Here is a 14,981-nt window from a genome sequence, read left to right as displayed (position 1 = left end):
TTTCCTACTCGTCAAATCGATTTCATGAATACATTGACGCGCAATAACCCAGAAATGGATTGCGTAATTGTAAACAAATCAATCAATACTCGAACTCGTCGAATTGACTGTGCAACTCGATTCGAACTGGCTTCGACTTGAATTTACGGTGAACTCGAACTCGACTTGATCGACTTGAATTTCTATTCTGCTTTTTAGATTTGAATCCCCGGAATATGAAAGATGGTAAAACTTGGAGGCCAAGGTGTGTTCGAAGCCTCATAAAAATATAGAGGCTTTAAGAAAAATCTTACTGACTACGAGGCAATTTATCCAGGGATTCTGTGCGCACTTAAGTCTAGGTCTCGAGTCCGCTTCCTTAGCACTGCATTAATGTAGGATTTGGAAATTTTGAAAACTAAAAATTGTTCTCTACTCAAACATTAACTGGCTTTCCATTAAAATTTACTCAAAATGTGTAACACAAAAACTGTGGTAGCTACAGCGTTTCATTTCACTACCAGTTTGCCTGGGCCACATAGTACTACTCCTTGAGGTGTAAGTTCATATACATTTGGGCGTCTCATTGAAATAAATCAGGGTATTCCGACCTGGGTTTTAATGGGTTGGGTTTTATTGGGTTTTAATGGGTTTTAATGGGTTGTAAATGAATAAAACCCACTGGGTTTTACCATGTTAAGTGGGTTTTATTTGGGTTTTAATGGGTTTTATTGGGTTTTAATTGAGTTTTACCTTGAAACTAAATTCTAAAAGTTAAATACATCTCCTATACGTTAGAAGACGTTTTCTCAATTCATTCTAAAGCAGTTTATTTCATTACTATTCTAATATATGAAAATCCGGAACAAATCAACAATTGACTCCATCCTTTAGCATCACAGATTTCAAGTGTTATAAAATAAAAATAATTCCCGAATAGATACAAATTCCTAATTAGTTTTGTAAGTTATTACCTAAAACCTAATAAAACCCAATAAAACCCAATAAAATCCATTAAAACCCAAATAAAACCCAATTAACAAAATTAGGAAACTTTTGGTGAAAACCGTTTTCAAAAATATTGACCCGCCTTTGCGCTAAAAATCGCAGACGGAGCGAATTTTTCCAACTTTGGGCTCCTCCCACTCAGTTAGGGGGTGGAGTAATTCCAAATTATTGGTGCCGTTGAACTCATAAAAATCAGCTCTACAAACGCTGAGAATCTTATTCAAACTAAATTTTTCTTTGTGTGAAGTGATTCCGGTTTTCATTATTAAAGTTATTAGTTAGTAATTCTGCAATTGTCTCATACATAGATTTCAACCAACGTTTATCAAAATTTGATGCCTATTTACACTGGAATAAAGGTTGAAATTAAACTAAGAGTGGTGATTTAATTTTGTATACAGTATAAACAATAAGCAAAAATATGTTGAAATTAATGTGGAGAAATGAATTATATTTCACAATCAATTCGAAACCGACTTTTGAAACTTTCTGAATGGAAAATCGTTTTTAGCTTTTCAACTTTATTTTATGTTCGGTGGGTTTGCGATTCTTAGCTTCTTATTGGAAATAACAAAGATGCACCTCCTAAATAAGTTTCATATTGTTTTGTTAACATCATGATTTGTTTTTACCACTTTTGCTACCGGTATTGTTTCTGTGGCGAATAGGAAAATACATTTGAAGGGGCAAGAAATTTGATTAATTTGATACATAATAGTTTAGGCTTTTCACAGTCTGAATCTATATATTCGAACGACGAACTCTCATGAGCTCAAATACAGGGTTTGGCACATACGTGGATACGAATTTGACCTTGAATAATCCCGGAACGGTTTGTCGTAGCGGGTCAAAATTTTGAACAGAGGAGCATGTTATCCTCAGATACGCGTGTGCAAAAATTCAACTTTTTACTTTCAAAAATGCCTCCCCCACAGCCCCCAGAAGTTCAAACACTCATTTTTACTCTTTCCAAATTCGTCTAAAAAATTCGATCTCCGGAGAAAATTTTTGTTTTCAAGTATCCGACCCCAAATAAGTCAATTTGACTTATATCGGGGGATTGTACAGGTATTTCACTATTCGAAACGATTATTATCCCCAATCTAGCTTCAAGGTCCTTTGCATTATCTTGGATCAACTTTACCGTGTGGGAAGACGCTCCGTCATGATGAAAACTCACCTTAATTATTTTTTTACCATACAATTGAAAAAAATGTTTTTATAAAAGTGGTTTTAATACACGGTCCACATCATACTTTACAGATATCTTCACTTTTTGCGGGACTTTGATAAGTGGGAGGACTCCACGACCCGACATTGCACCCACGACCATCAACTGTTTAAAAAAGTTCTCCTTACAAAGAAGCACCAACTTGAGTGAATTGTTTTCGACATTTGTCGTGTAGTAAGCTCTTCGAACCTAATTAGTAACTTGTAGAGAAATTAGTGCTTCGTCAAATGTCACCAATAACTCACTCTTATTCCTTCACAACAAATTCGAATATTTTTTTTTGTAAACACGGGCGCGATTTTTTTCCTACTTTTCAGTCAGCTGATGCACACGGCTTTTCCGACGAAGTAGTTTCTTCAAAATGTTAATTTCTCTTTTCACTGAACGCTTAGACACCCCAACCTTACGGGAAATTTCTTTTTGGGTCAGTGGATTGTTTTCGAAGATCAATAGGTCAACTTGCCTATGCACGGTCGAAATTAACACTTTTTTTGCCTCCTTTCAGGGGGTGGTGGTTGCCCTTTACTCAAAATTTCTCGCTTTTCACCTATATTTTTCAATACCCTATTGATTGTAGATTTCGAAACTGTTTTCCGTTCACTTTTAGAATGTTTGGCAATTCTGTTGTACGAGTATTTAAGTTTGGAAAGAGGTTTTATGGGTGTCTCAGCTTCTGGGGGCTGTGGGGGAGGCATTTTTGAAAGTAGAGAGTTGAATTTTTGCACACAACTATTTGAGGATAACATGCTCCTCTGTTCAAAATGTTGACCCGTTGCGACAAACCGTTCCGGGGTTATTCAAGGTCAAATTCGTATCCACGTAAGTGCCCAACCCTTCTGTAGAATTAAGAAAGATGGACATTTACTGTAAATGTTTCGCATTGAAAGAGCGTAGGGTTGCCATCCGATCGAATAGGATAGGATAGGATAAAAATAATTTTCATCCGATCGGATAAGTCCACTGTTCGGATAATCCGAGTCGGATAATTTCAGAAATATTATCCTATCCGATATCCGTCGGATATCCGACGGATAGGATAGGATAATCAAATTAATTAGCAAAATAAATGCAAAAATTTCAAATAATGCCAACAATTGTCGGGTATTCAATTTACATATGCTCTCTAAAAATTATTTCAAGTGCACTGAGCACAGACTGAACTACTAAGGGAGTTGTAGGAATTAGAAGTGATACATAAATATGTATATATTTGACAAACGTCTTTCTGTAAGTCTCCACTTTTCTTTATTAGTTTGAATATGTATGATACGCAGTATGCTATCAGTTCAATTTATCATAATGTCAATATTCAAATTAATTACTTTAAAGCACCCACAGAACTAGATTGATTCTCTAAGCAATGGGAAAATAACCTTATGTATTTATTACCACAAAGGGAACCGTTTTGTGTCTGGCATGGTAATAATCTTACATCTGCTAACTTTACTAAGATTTGTCTGGAATTACTTAAGTATACACATGGATGAAAATGAAATACAATTAGAGATGGAATATTTATTTACTTTCGCACATATGTACAAGTGTCCAAATTACACTTAACTGGTCATTTTTAAATTGTCCGATATCCGTCGGATATCCGACGGACAACATCGGATAATCCGAGTCGGATAATTTGAAAAAATTATCCTATCCGACGGATATCCGGATCGTATTTTTTCTTATCCTATCCGACATTATCCGATCCTATTCGATCGGATAGGATAATCTCGGATAAAAACGGCAACCCTAAAAGAGCGGGAAGCATTTATTTACGTTATTTCTGGCAAATGCTTACTTTTTGATGTAGATTATTATGTTTTATGTAGATCTTTGACAGCAGATGCTTGCATAGTTACAGTGTACGCTGGGGCAAATAGTTTGAGCAGCGAAGCCAACAAAACAATTGTTTTCCTTATTCTAAAATCAATACAGGTGTATAGTAGAAAAAAATGTGGACATCACAGCTACCGATGTTGTAAATGGTAGCCACAAAAAAACGCACAAAATGTGTATTTTGTCAATCATTTCGGTGAAAGAACAAAGAATAAAAAACATGCACAAAGTTTTATAAACAATAAAGAGGCTATGCAAAATTACCGCAGACGAAGCGATGAGTGGCGAATAAAAAAATAAAGCATTATTAAGCAATAAAGCATTTATTATTCCAAACTATTTTGCAACTTTCCTGACTAATCCCAAGATTGTGGGGAATTTGGGTAATGCACAATAATGGTGTTCGGATTAGTCATTCTCACATTTCCCCGCTGTGTACCATAATAAAATTATTTATCAAACAAACGATATTTCACTCTTGGGTTAGTCTTCATGATTTATTCTTGGCCTGGTCACAATATATCTCCCTAAAATAAACTTAAGCTTACGAGGGAACCTCTTATAGTGCCCGGAGCTCCCAGCATAACCACTATGTACATTCGACGTAGATTTTAATTCTAGTCCGATGATGTGACAAAATTTCCGTGTCAAAATGACATTTCGTCAAGTGGTGACGACTTTAGTGACGCGCCGAACGGTCACTTTCGCCCATGCTTTCAAAAGAGGAACGCTTTTCACCACTCGCTCCTCACTCATCTCACTTAAATCTCAACCCATTTTTTCGACATAATTTCGCATACGATAGATGGATTTATAATCACGAACTTTACTATACCTACGCCTTGTCTTTTCTAATTTATTTTTTTTGCACGATTTTAGAAGTTAAGAATATTCACCATCTCTTGATAGGTAAAATTTACACCGTCGACATCTCCTTCCTCCCATTCCTGTGAGGTTCGTTGCGACAGACTTGCAGAAGCTTCCTCGACGTCTTGCTCATCTTCAGAATCCTCACGCAATTCATTTATTGTATCACTATCACTAATTAAATCGTATGCCTCGACATACGTGTGTGTCAATATCACAATCATCATCAAATTCTAAAGTAATAGAAGATTCAAAGTCCGTATTTGAACTATCAACTAAATCTTCCACAAAACGCAAAACCCGGTCAACAATTTCAACATTGTTAACTGGAATTGATGAAGCGTTCGAATCTCTCGAATACCTGTCCTTGGCGATTTTAAAAACAGACTCACAAATTGATACAATCGAAATTATAGACAATCTATAATTTTTAAACTCAACGACTATTTCAAGGTAAAAATAATACTAAAAGGCTACAAATAGTAAACAAGGATCATATTGTCAACACAGTTAAATTGGATGCGAGTTTACTCAATGAGTGAATGGGATGAGATTTAAGTGAGATGAGTTAGGAGCGAGTGGTGAAAAGTGTTCCTCTTTTGAAAGCATGGGCGAAAGTGACCGTTCGGCGCGTCACTAAAGTCATCACCACTTGACGAAATGTCATTTTGACACGGAAATTTTGTCACATCATCGGACTAGAATTAAAATCTACGTCGAATGTACATAGTGGTTATGCTGGGAGCTCCGGGCACTATAAGAGGTTCCCACGTTAGATAAACCTTCTATTCTGCACTTTTATCCCATAACTTATATAAAACTTAATATTTTGAAAACTCCGAAAGAAAATTGGGACTCTAATTCAGAATGGATAATAAGGTTGTATACTGACTTTGTTTTTGCATATGTTGCATGTGGGTTTACAAATAAATAAAATTACTTATTGAGCTTCAATGCCCACAAAAGTCCATTCAACATGGCTTTCTCTTCAAATTAAGGAGGTAATTTAGCCATAAAATTACCAAAATACATACTTCAATATCTACGTATTTAACCTCCAGACTCAAGAACAAGTTAACATTTATGAAGGCATTTTCTGCATATATGCAAAAGACGATTTTGTTTTCCTCCTGAACCGGAAGAAGTGTAATCTAATCATATACATATGTAGGTACGCCTAAGGTAAAAATATGAAAGTCTGAGTCCGATTATCTACCAACATTAATCGAATCTCATAAATTTAGGAAAGGGTTTCATTTGTGAAATCCACTCTGTCTGGGACACTACCTCAAATTTGCAGGTGTGCCAAAAACTTGAAATTAGGAATTTGGGCTTTTCAGGACTTTTCAGGACAGTTTTAGGGACTCTTGACCGACATAAGTTGTTTTACAAAATTTCATTGTAAAATTTTGATCACCAACCCGTCTGTTTGGGCTGTTTAAAAATTGGACCAGTTTTGGGAAATTTTTTGGCAAAATAAAAGCGCAACCCTTACATGAGTCAGCTTTGGGGGGCTCGACTTCTGCAATGTTCGAAGACTTATTTGACCATCATATTTGTCGCATTGTTCGCGTTGTAAAACGGAGTACATTAAACCAAGCGTACTGCTTTTCGTGGAATGCGGAAACAAAGCGGGCAACCCCTTTGAAGAGTGGAAGGGAATATCGTCTTTTTCAACTGATATATGCCTCATTTACCTTTCCCGTCTTACCATTATTATTATTTCAAAGCTTCAAAGTTACCGTGGAAGAAGGTCAACACGACAAGCAAACAGTTCTACTGGCCTATGTTTTCACGTTTACGATATGGACATTTGTACCGTATACTTGGGTACTAATAAGGTATTCGGGAACGTCCAAATTTATTCAGATTGCTGACGCCACGGTAAATCTGGATAAACAATTTACAGGTGCACAAAACATTAGTTCATCGTAGTTAATGAATTGCATATATTTTCAAATAATACTTACCCATTCAAAATTCATATAAATCGATTCAAAATTTGTAGACAAGTATTTACTAGATATTCATTTTTCACGTTATCCCAAATTTACTAAATACCAAGGGTGAAAAGTGTTCAGTGTTTACAAATCTTCATTCCGGCTTAATGAAACAAATACATACTTAACCAATATTTAATCATTGATTTAGATTTTGAAAAATTAATACCGGTAATGAATTATTTAAGTCAATGGGATTGCTCAAAAAAATGAACCCAGACTTTATTCGCTCCCCATAGTGCTTGAACTAATATGGTCTAGTTTTAAGGTTTCTAAAAATATGATAACGGGTTTTCACTTATATTTAGATACAGTATACACGGGAAACTACGTCATGGAGGCCGATATTTCCACCACAGTATCGAAAATAGACCGCTGGTCGAGAAACATCTTCTTTGGATTTGACTCTATTATGCCTTTGATAGCTTTGATGGCCTGTTTTTCTGAGTCAAATCCACTTTTCGGCATCGTACTGAGAATTCGCCGCTACTACACGTCAGGTCCTGTTGGTGTGCTGCGTCACTATGTGGCGCTCCTTGTGACTGGATTCGTAACATGGATGGGGACGTTGCTCGTATTTGTTGCCTTTGGGACTACCTTCTTAATAACAGGGTTCGGAATTGCATTTGTTCAAGGATGGACGCAATTCCTCGTGCCCGACCGATACGATGGCAAACTTCGAGGTGGGCTGAGTTTCGAGCAGGGAATCAAAATGTACAAGAGTATCAAGATCATTTGCATAATTCACTCCGAACAGGCCCGAGATTTTATCACAACCTGCATGCATCATTTCTATTTTGTCGTATCTTGCAGTATGGGAATATGGGTGTTGATCAAGCAGATTGTTGATAGGCATGAGGGAATTTCAATTCTCTTAACTGTCGGGTCCTGCATGGTTATTGGAGTGATTGTTTTCTTGGAATGGTTCATAGTTAGCTTTCTCTCAAAGGCGGCTGCAGGATCGAAAGAGTTTCTACATCGAATGCTGAAATACGGAGAGAAGAATAAATATGAAAGAAAAGTGTTAGCAGGGCTTTTGCCAAATTGTATAAATCTGGAAATGATTGGGTCCGTGGAAACCATGAGGCATGGAATTGAAAGAAATTACTTTCTTAATTTCGTGTCCAGGGTTACCGACTGCACGGTTAGGTCGTTACTGGCAAAGAGGAAAATTGATATAATTATATAAATACAAATACAAATTTGCATTCGACAAATGGCGTCTTTATTTAACAAAAAACTGCTCGAAAACTGGCCCGTTCCCTTCGAGAAAACATGTCAAGAACATAAAAGTAATTGTAGGAGGCTTAGTTCTGTACAGCAAGAATCATAACTGGGAAAGACAAAAAATAGATAATATGCTTCTTTAGCAAATTTTTCTGAGTGCCTCGACAATAGGTTTGTGTTACTGTGCTCCTCGAACTAGAGTGGTCGCGTATATCAAAAAACCGCTGAACGGGGAAACGGATGCATCCTCTATTAAGCAAACAATTCGTGGAATAAATTAAACAGGAAAATCAAAGTGACACTACATACGAGTGCGCACTTATAAAAGTGCTGAATTTATTTCATTTTCTTGTTTTGCTCATTTTACCTTGCATCTATATATGTATGTACATATGTATCTATAAATTTTGTTAAACTTTCTCGGGCGCAATGCCCATAAAGTTGACAAAAATTTATTTGCGTATACTAAATTAAGTGAAATAGCGTATCGCAGAGTTGAAATGTTATGATAAATTATAGCAAAATTTGTCGAAAAAACTGACTAAATATATACAGGAGTAAATTTATACAGCAGTTCTGGAAAATAAAATAACCTAACAATATATCATTAAATTTGATTAAATATATATTTTGGAGTCCGGGTAACAATAAAGTAAATTCCACTTCTTTCACTAAAAACAATTTCATTCACTTGATCAGACCTCATTTTTTTCTTAGCCATATGTATTAAGCATAGGGTGAAAAATAAAAAGAGTGAAAAATCCTTTCATTCATAGTCAATCTGAATTAACGCAATCATTCAAATGTCCGGAATTTCGTTTTCATTCACTATCTAACACCCACCGGATGAGTAAACAATTAAAAGTTTGGTCAGTAAGATGCCTTGAGGCATCAATGAGAATTGATACCAAAAAGTGTATTACTTCCTTACTCGTGAGCCTTGACAATGCCTAAATAATTTAAATTTTGTAAATAAAATTAAAATTACTTGATCAAACTTTAGTATATGGGACCAAACTAAGGCAACCCTCTTTTTGATATTGACCCTATAGAACTTCAAATACTCGACAACAAAGAGACACAAACATGCCGCGAGACAAGTGACCAGTAAGATGAAAACCGTTTGAATACTGTCGCCTAGCCTGACCACTTGAAATTCGTTGGTTTCATATCGAAATTTTCTATTTTCCCCACGGTTTAGCTCCCTTTCGCGCAATATTGTCGCGTTTAGATTAACTTGATCAGACGCCATGTTGTAAATCCCAGAATTCAGTAACATTGTCAAAGATCTCAACATGCGGGATTCCCGCTAAACTTCCAGCCTAAATCCGGCCAGTCTTTCAAAAATTGTTTTCTCTCCGCGATACCATTTTCGAGTTGGATAATTTCTCTTTAGATACTCAAAGTTAGTGTCGACCTGCCCCGACGGTCCGCCATACGCGGATCTGTCACAGAGCAAGATTTCCTCCTCAATAACCCGATTCACCCCTCCATTATCATCTGCGGATTTTAGTTTCTCCGGATACCAGCGAATCCTAGGATTCGTCATGGAATAGAGTAATCGTAACAAATGCGGGGGAAATTGCGGATCACTGTAATCAATGAAGACAAAGTAGGGGGGATATTTATAATTGAAAATGGAATTGCTTCTTTCCTGCTTCGAATTGAGACAAAATTGTGTAGCAGAATTTATCCACAATGGGGCGAAGGGCAAAATTCGCGTTAGGATTTTGCACCGCGCGAAGCATTGTAAGCCTTCTTTCCCACACCATTCTGCGTGTCAATAATACTGGTGTTTTCTCCTGACAGGAAATCTTTTCATACGTATCTCCTCGTTCCCCGGCAATCGGTGAGTTTAAGTTGGTGATGAAAATACTCAAATAGCACGTGCTTAACAGCATACCGACCACGAGCCAGGGAATACTGATTAGCCGGAAGGGAAGAAAACTGCTCAATTTATTAGGAATCTGGTCCACCTCGTCGACCAGGCAACCGAAAAGGTATAAAAGTAAGACGATCGGGTAGAATTGTTTGTGGAAAAGGTAGAATCCAAGGGAAAGAAGACAAGTTGATAAGATGAGCATGATAACCGTGACGATCCACACGATAGGATCGTACGGAGAGAAATATAAGGAAAACGAAATCCCAGTCGAAAATAGGGAACAGGAGAAAAATGAGAAACCAGGAAAACCTGTGGGGACGATTTTGTTGGAAGATTCAAATTTGACAATCGTTGATCCAGGTTGGTAGTGGTACGTCGGGTAGAAGCAAGCTTCCGTGAGAACCGGGTAGCACGTGGCGTCGCTTCTACGTAAATGCCGGGTTGCATTAAGTTTATTGAGGGCCGCGGCAAATAAAACGGTTGCGACTGGATGGGGTTCATAACTGTGGAACCATTTCTGCTCAGAAGTTTTCGGGTAGAGTAAAGTTTTGAATAAAATTGTATCTGAAGTTGAAGAAATACAGGCAAAATTTTGTAGGATTGGGACAAAACTTTTTGGGTAACATGATGTCACCCTATTATCGGGGAGAAATAATAACACCGCAAATTTCACTGGTAGCATGTGCAGTGACGAGAAAGGTTGTGCATATAAGGGGGATTTTGCATGGAATTCAAGTATTTTGGCGTTACTCGGAATTAAGAGAAAATTTAAAAAATCCGGATCACCTTTCAAATTGATTCCCCTATTTAGCGTTAAGTAGTACTTGCTTTGAGCAATAATCCAAAATCCTACCGATTTTTGGTGGGCTTTAGTATAATTTGGCGAATGTATGGAGAGAAATAAAAGGACGATTTCGCAAAGCCACCCTCGATTTTGAGAAGATCGAGTTGTGGGGTGTCAAGTTTGCCTTGATTTTGTTTGAATGTTTCCGCGCCGTAGGGAGACGTGCGCTTGGTCAGGGTTAACGGGATGTTGCGGGTAGTTGGTAAGTTTGACGTGATAATATTGTTGAAAAAGACGTGATATCGACAAGGCGTGTGGGGCGATAGAATTGAGGCCAAATTTATACTGGGTAGTGCTATTTTGGGGTCGCCCAAACTGGAATTTATAGTGTAGAACAATATTAAAACGTAGAGGTGATTTAGTTCGTTCATCATGTGGTTCAATAAATGGTACGGTTTTTACATTTTTACAATGTCGAACCTACTGGAGGAGAAGGGTCAAAGTTTAAGAAATAGAAATGTTTCACATAAACAAAATATATCGTTTAAGGGTAGATGGAACTATGTAGGTATATATGTACGTATGGAGCTTTATTAAGGGGTGAAAGCCCTTTATAAGATCGTTATGTCCGTCTGTCTGTCTGTCTGTCTGTCCGTCTGTCCGTAGCTCCGATAACTTTTGAACGAAAAGACATAGACACTTGAAATTTTGAACATAAACTCCTAACGTCAATGGATAGGACGAGTTCGAAGATGGACACTGTGACATCGTCAACTGTGACGATGACGTCGTCACAGTGACGAAAAGTGACAAAAAAGTGTCACGTGTCAGTTTTGGCATGTGACACATCATTTTTAACCGTTTTTCAACGAGGAATTCAAAAATTCATGTCATTTTGCACTAGGACGTCAACTGTGACGATGACGTCGTCACAGTGACGAAAAGTGACAGAAAAGTGTCACGTGTCAGTTTTGGCATGTGACACGTCGTTTTTAACTATTTTTCAACGGCGAATTCAATGGTGACCTTCATTTTGACCTCAGAGGTCATCTAAAGGTCATAGGGCATATATATGTCAATTTAACAAGAAAATCATTTTAACGTATGAAACAGTTCTTTCACCCCTTGGTTACATTCGTTGTAACGGTTTATTTATACTAACCAGCTAAATGTAAACCAGAGTTTAAAGGTATGACCACCAGTCAGTGTTGAAATTATTTTGTATCAAATTCTAAATGTATGTAGAATTGGTCTATTTTAGACGTGACTTTTAGTATTCCTGGTAGGCAAATTTCTCTCCGGAACGATATTGATTTCATCTAATAACATCCAATTAAACACGAATATGTTACGCCCAGTTTGGAAGTTTTTTTTATTTTTGACGACAAGCGCGAGAAATCCTCTTTGTAAGACTGGTGGGTATAGGAATGATTCCCAAATTTGTGGAGAAAAAATCTAGGTTTCTTAATCGACTTTTCTCCTATAAGTTTTCCAATAATTACCAAAAGAATACCTAGTTTTGAGAAATTTTGAAAAATCTACATACGCATTTTCTTTAACTAATAGTAAAAGATACTAGCTAGTAACTATCACTTGTAGTGTCAGATTTGACTCTTTGCACAGAGTCAAAACCATATTAACAAAAGTGAAGAAACGAACCGATGTAATGATTTTTTATTGCACGCAATCCGAACTGTTAACGAAATTAATTTCTCTCTTCCAGGCTACTCAAATTCTAGCTTCTAATATGACATGGTAACCTCTAATAAACCCAGTATTGGGATAATACTAAGGATAAGCGGTATACAAATATATGTAGGTATGTATGATTTAAGCATATTGCTGTCGATAAACCGTGTAGTAGGTAATAGCTCGGTCTCAGGATGAGCTATCCTTCGCACACTCACAATAGGAAGGAGGCCGGCTTTATATTCTTGTATCGTGACCGCATTCTGGGATTGCTTGTTGGAGGCCATCGGTTTCGAAACGTGCAGATACTATGTCATCATTTTAGTGGGTGGTTTAGGTCTTACCTATGGTAAATTCCCTACCTCTTTATGTTTACGGTGGGTGGGTGGGTACTAAGATTGGGAATTTATGATCACGTCATATATGGATGGTTCCAAGGCATTATAAGTTTAGGCCTGCTAGAACGAAACACATTTTTCTGATAGTGGGCGGGACGGAGTTCGGCGGAATGGACGAATCGGGTCCAACCTTGGGGTTAGTTCGGTTAGTTTTATTATACATGCATATTTATATGCTTTTCGTCTCTAGAATGTACTTCACCATTCTGTTTTTTTAATTTACATGAGTGTTCGGCTTTCCATAAACTAATCGAATATTTAATAAGTTACTCAAAGAGATAGGACACGAATGTTTTACATTTTATCAAAACCTCGCTCTTAGCAGAGCTTATTCTTAGCTAGAGGGGAAAATGTCAACTTCTTGCAATTATGCTGATTAGATAATATACATATCTTTGTATTTTGTTAAATTCATGTACAGACAAACTTGTCTTGACTTAAAAAAATTAGAATGTGTTACTTTAAATTATTTGTGAAAAATTTTGAAATCGCATTAAAAGTTAACACTTCGCCTAATATTTTTCAAGAAATATGCTCGAAACAACTAAATCATTTGTATAAATATATTTATCAACGTTCCCGTAGTTTATGAGACTCGAACGTTTTACCTTTGTAGACCTGCAATAAATATATCTACGTTTGCACACGTCAATGCCCTTCTCATTTTTGAGAAATAAATCCATTAAACAAGCGACTTTGTATGTAGATAAATATTAATCACTGGTAAACAATATTTCAATTATTGCCGAATGAAATTGAAAATATCACAGAACTCGAAAACTTGATGTGACCATTCTGCCTTTGCAGTTGCCAATGTGCTGCGACATCGTAAAAACTGGGTCCGTCTTCTCAGCCCTAAATCCGATAAAAGACGACAATTATTTTGAACTAGTGATGACCATGTGATGGAAAGGGAAATTCACTGAAAATTTTGACACCACGGGTTGATGACGCGCTTGGAGACGGCAAAGTTTATGAGAGTCCTAGAATCTGGGATTTATTTTTATTGGGATGAAAAATTAAACAGACGGCGTTTGAAACTTGGTTACCGAAACGTGTAAAGGATAGAGATGAATTTCTCGCGCAAAATTTGAAATCAAATCTAGGAACATCCTTCCTAATTTAGATATCAATGCTAATTTTTTGCATGGTTGTGTTTATCATAGAAAATCGAGGCATGCTGGGAAATGTTATTAAGCGTTGGAAGAATCACATTAATTATGTATACAGCTTGATATTGTGGTATATACTAGGGTTGCCGCGGGTAGCGAAAATTCTACCCGTTACCCGACCCGTCATCCGCAGCCCAACTACCCGTACCCGCACGGGTACCCGTTACCCGCTACCCGTTATGAGAATTAAGTTAAAACCTAACCAACCTTCGGAGTAAATTTGATGTAATCATTATTTGATCATTTGGGTTGATAAGCAGTTTGGGATAATGCTGTGCCAGTTCCGAATGCCATATTTTGCTAGATCTCATTAGATGTTTCTGAAACCAAACTTTTAGGCAGACAATGGAACCTTTTTCAAGCTACACCGGAATTTCTTAGCAATTTATGTAAAAACAATCAAGCTAAAAATTAGGAATTAGCACTTATCTTTCGGTTGAATAGTCCGATTAACGAAAACTATTGGGGGCAGAGTTGAAAGTCCATCATAGTTTTCGTCCAGTGGAGGAATAAGATGCAGAAAAATAACTTAAAAATTGAACTTTCCCACCAATATTTTTCTTCAAAGTCGAAATCATTCCATCAAAGTCGTTTCTTTCGAAGTCATTTCTTCAAAGTCATTCCACGGAAAGTATCACGCGATTCCTAATGTTTGGCTTGACTTTTTGATACACTCCCTAGACAATCGTGGTGTAGCTTGGTGTGCTTGAAATAAGGTTAATTTTTAGTATGATTTTTTGAAATTTTGATTTAAATGAAATTTTGATTTAAAAGAATTGTCTACAAATAAAATTTTTGCTTTCCATTTGATTCTAGTTTTCCACCTTCAAATTAAAATCTTGTCAGTCTTACATACATAAATAAACACAAATACAAGTTAACGTATTTATTACTGATATTTTAGATCAGGC

Source organism: Folsomia candida, unplaced genomic scaffold (genome assembly GCF_002217175.1).
Source record: "Folsomia candida strain VU population unplaced genomic scaffold, ASM221717v1 Fcan01_Sc016, whole genome shotgun sequence".
In the NCBI taxonomy this organism is placed as follows: domain Eukaryota; kingdom Metazoa; phylum Arthropoda; class Collembola; order Entomobryomorpha; family Isotomidae; genus Folsomia; species Folsomia candida.
Note: the sequence above shows the minus strand (reverse complement) of the source record.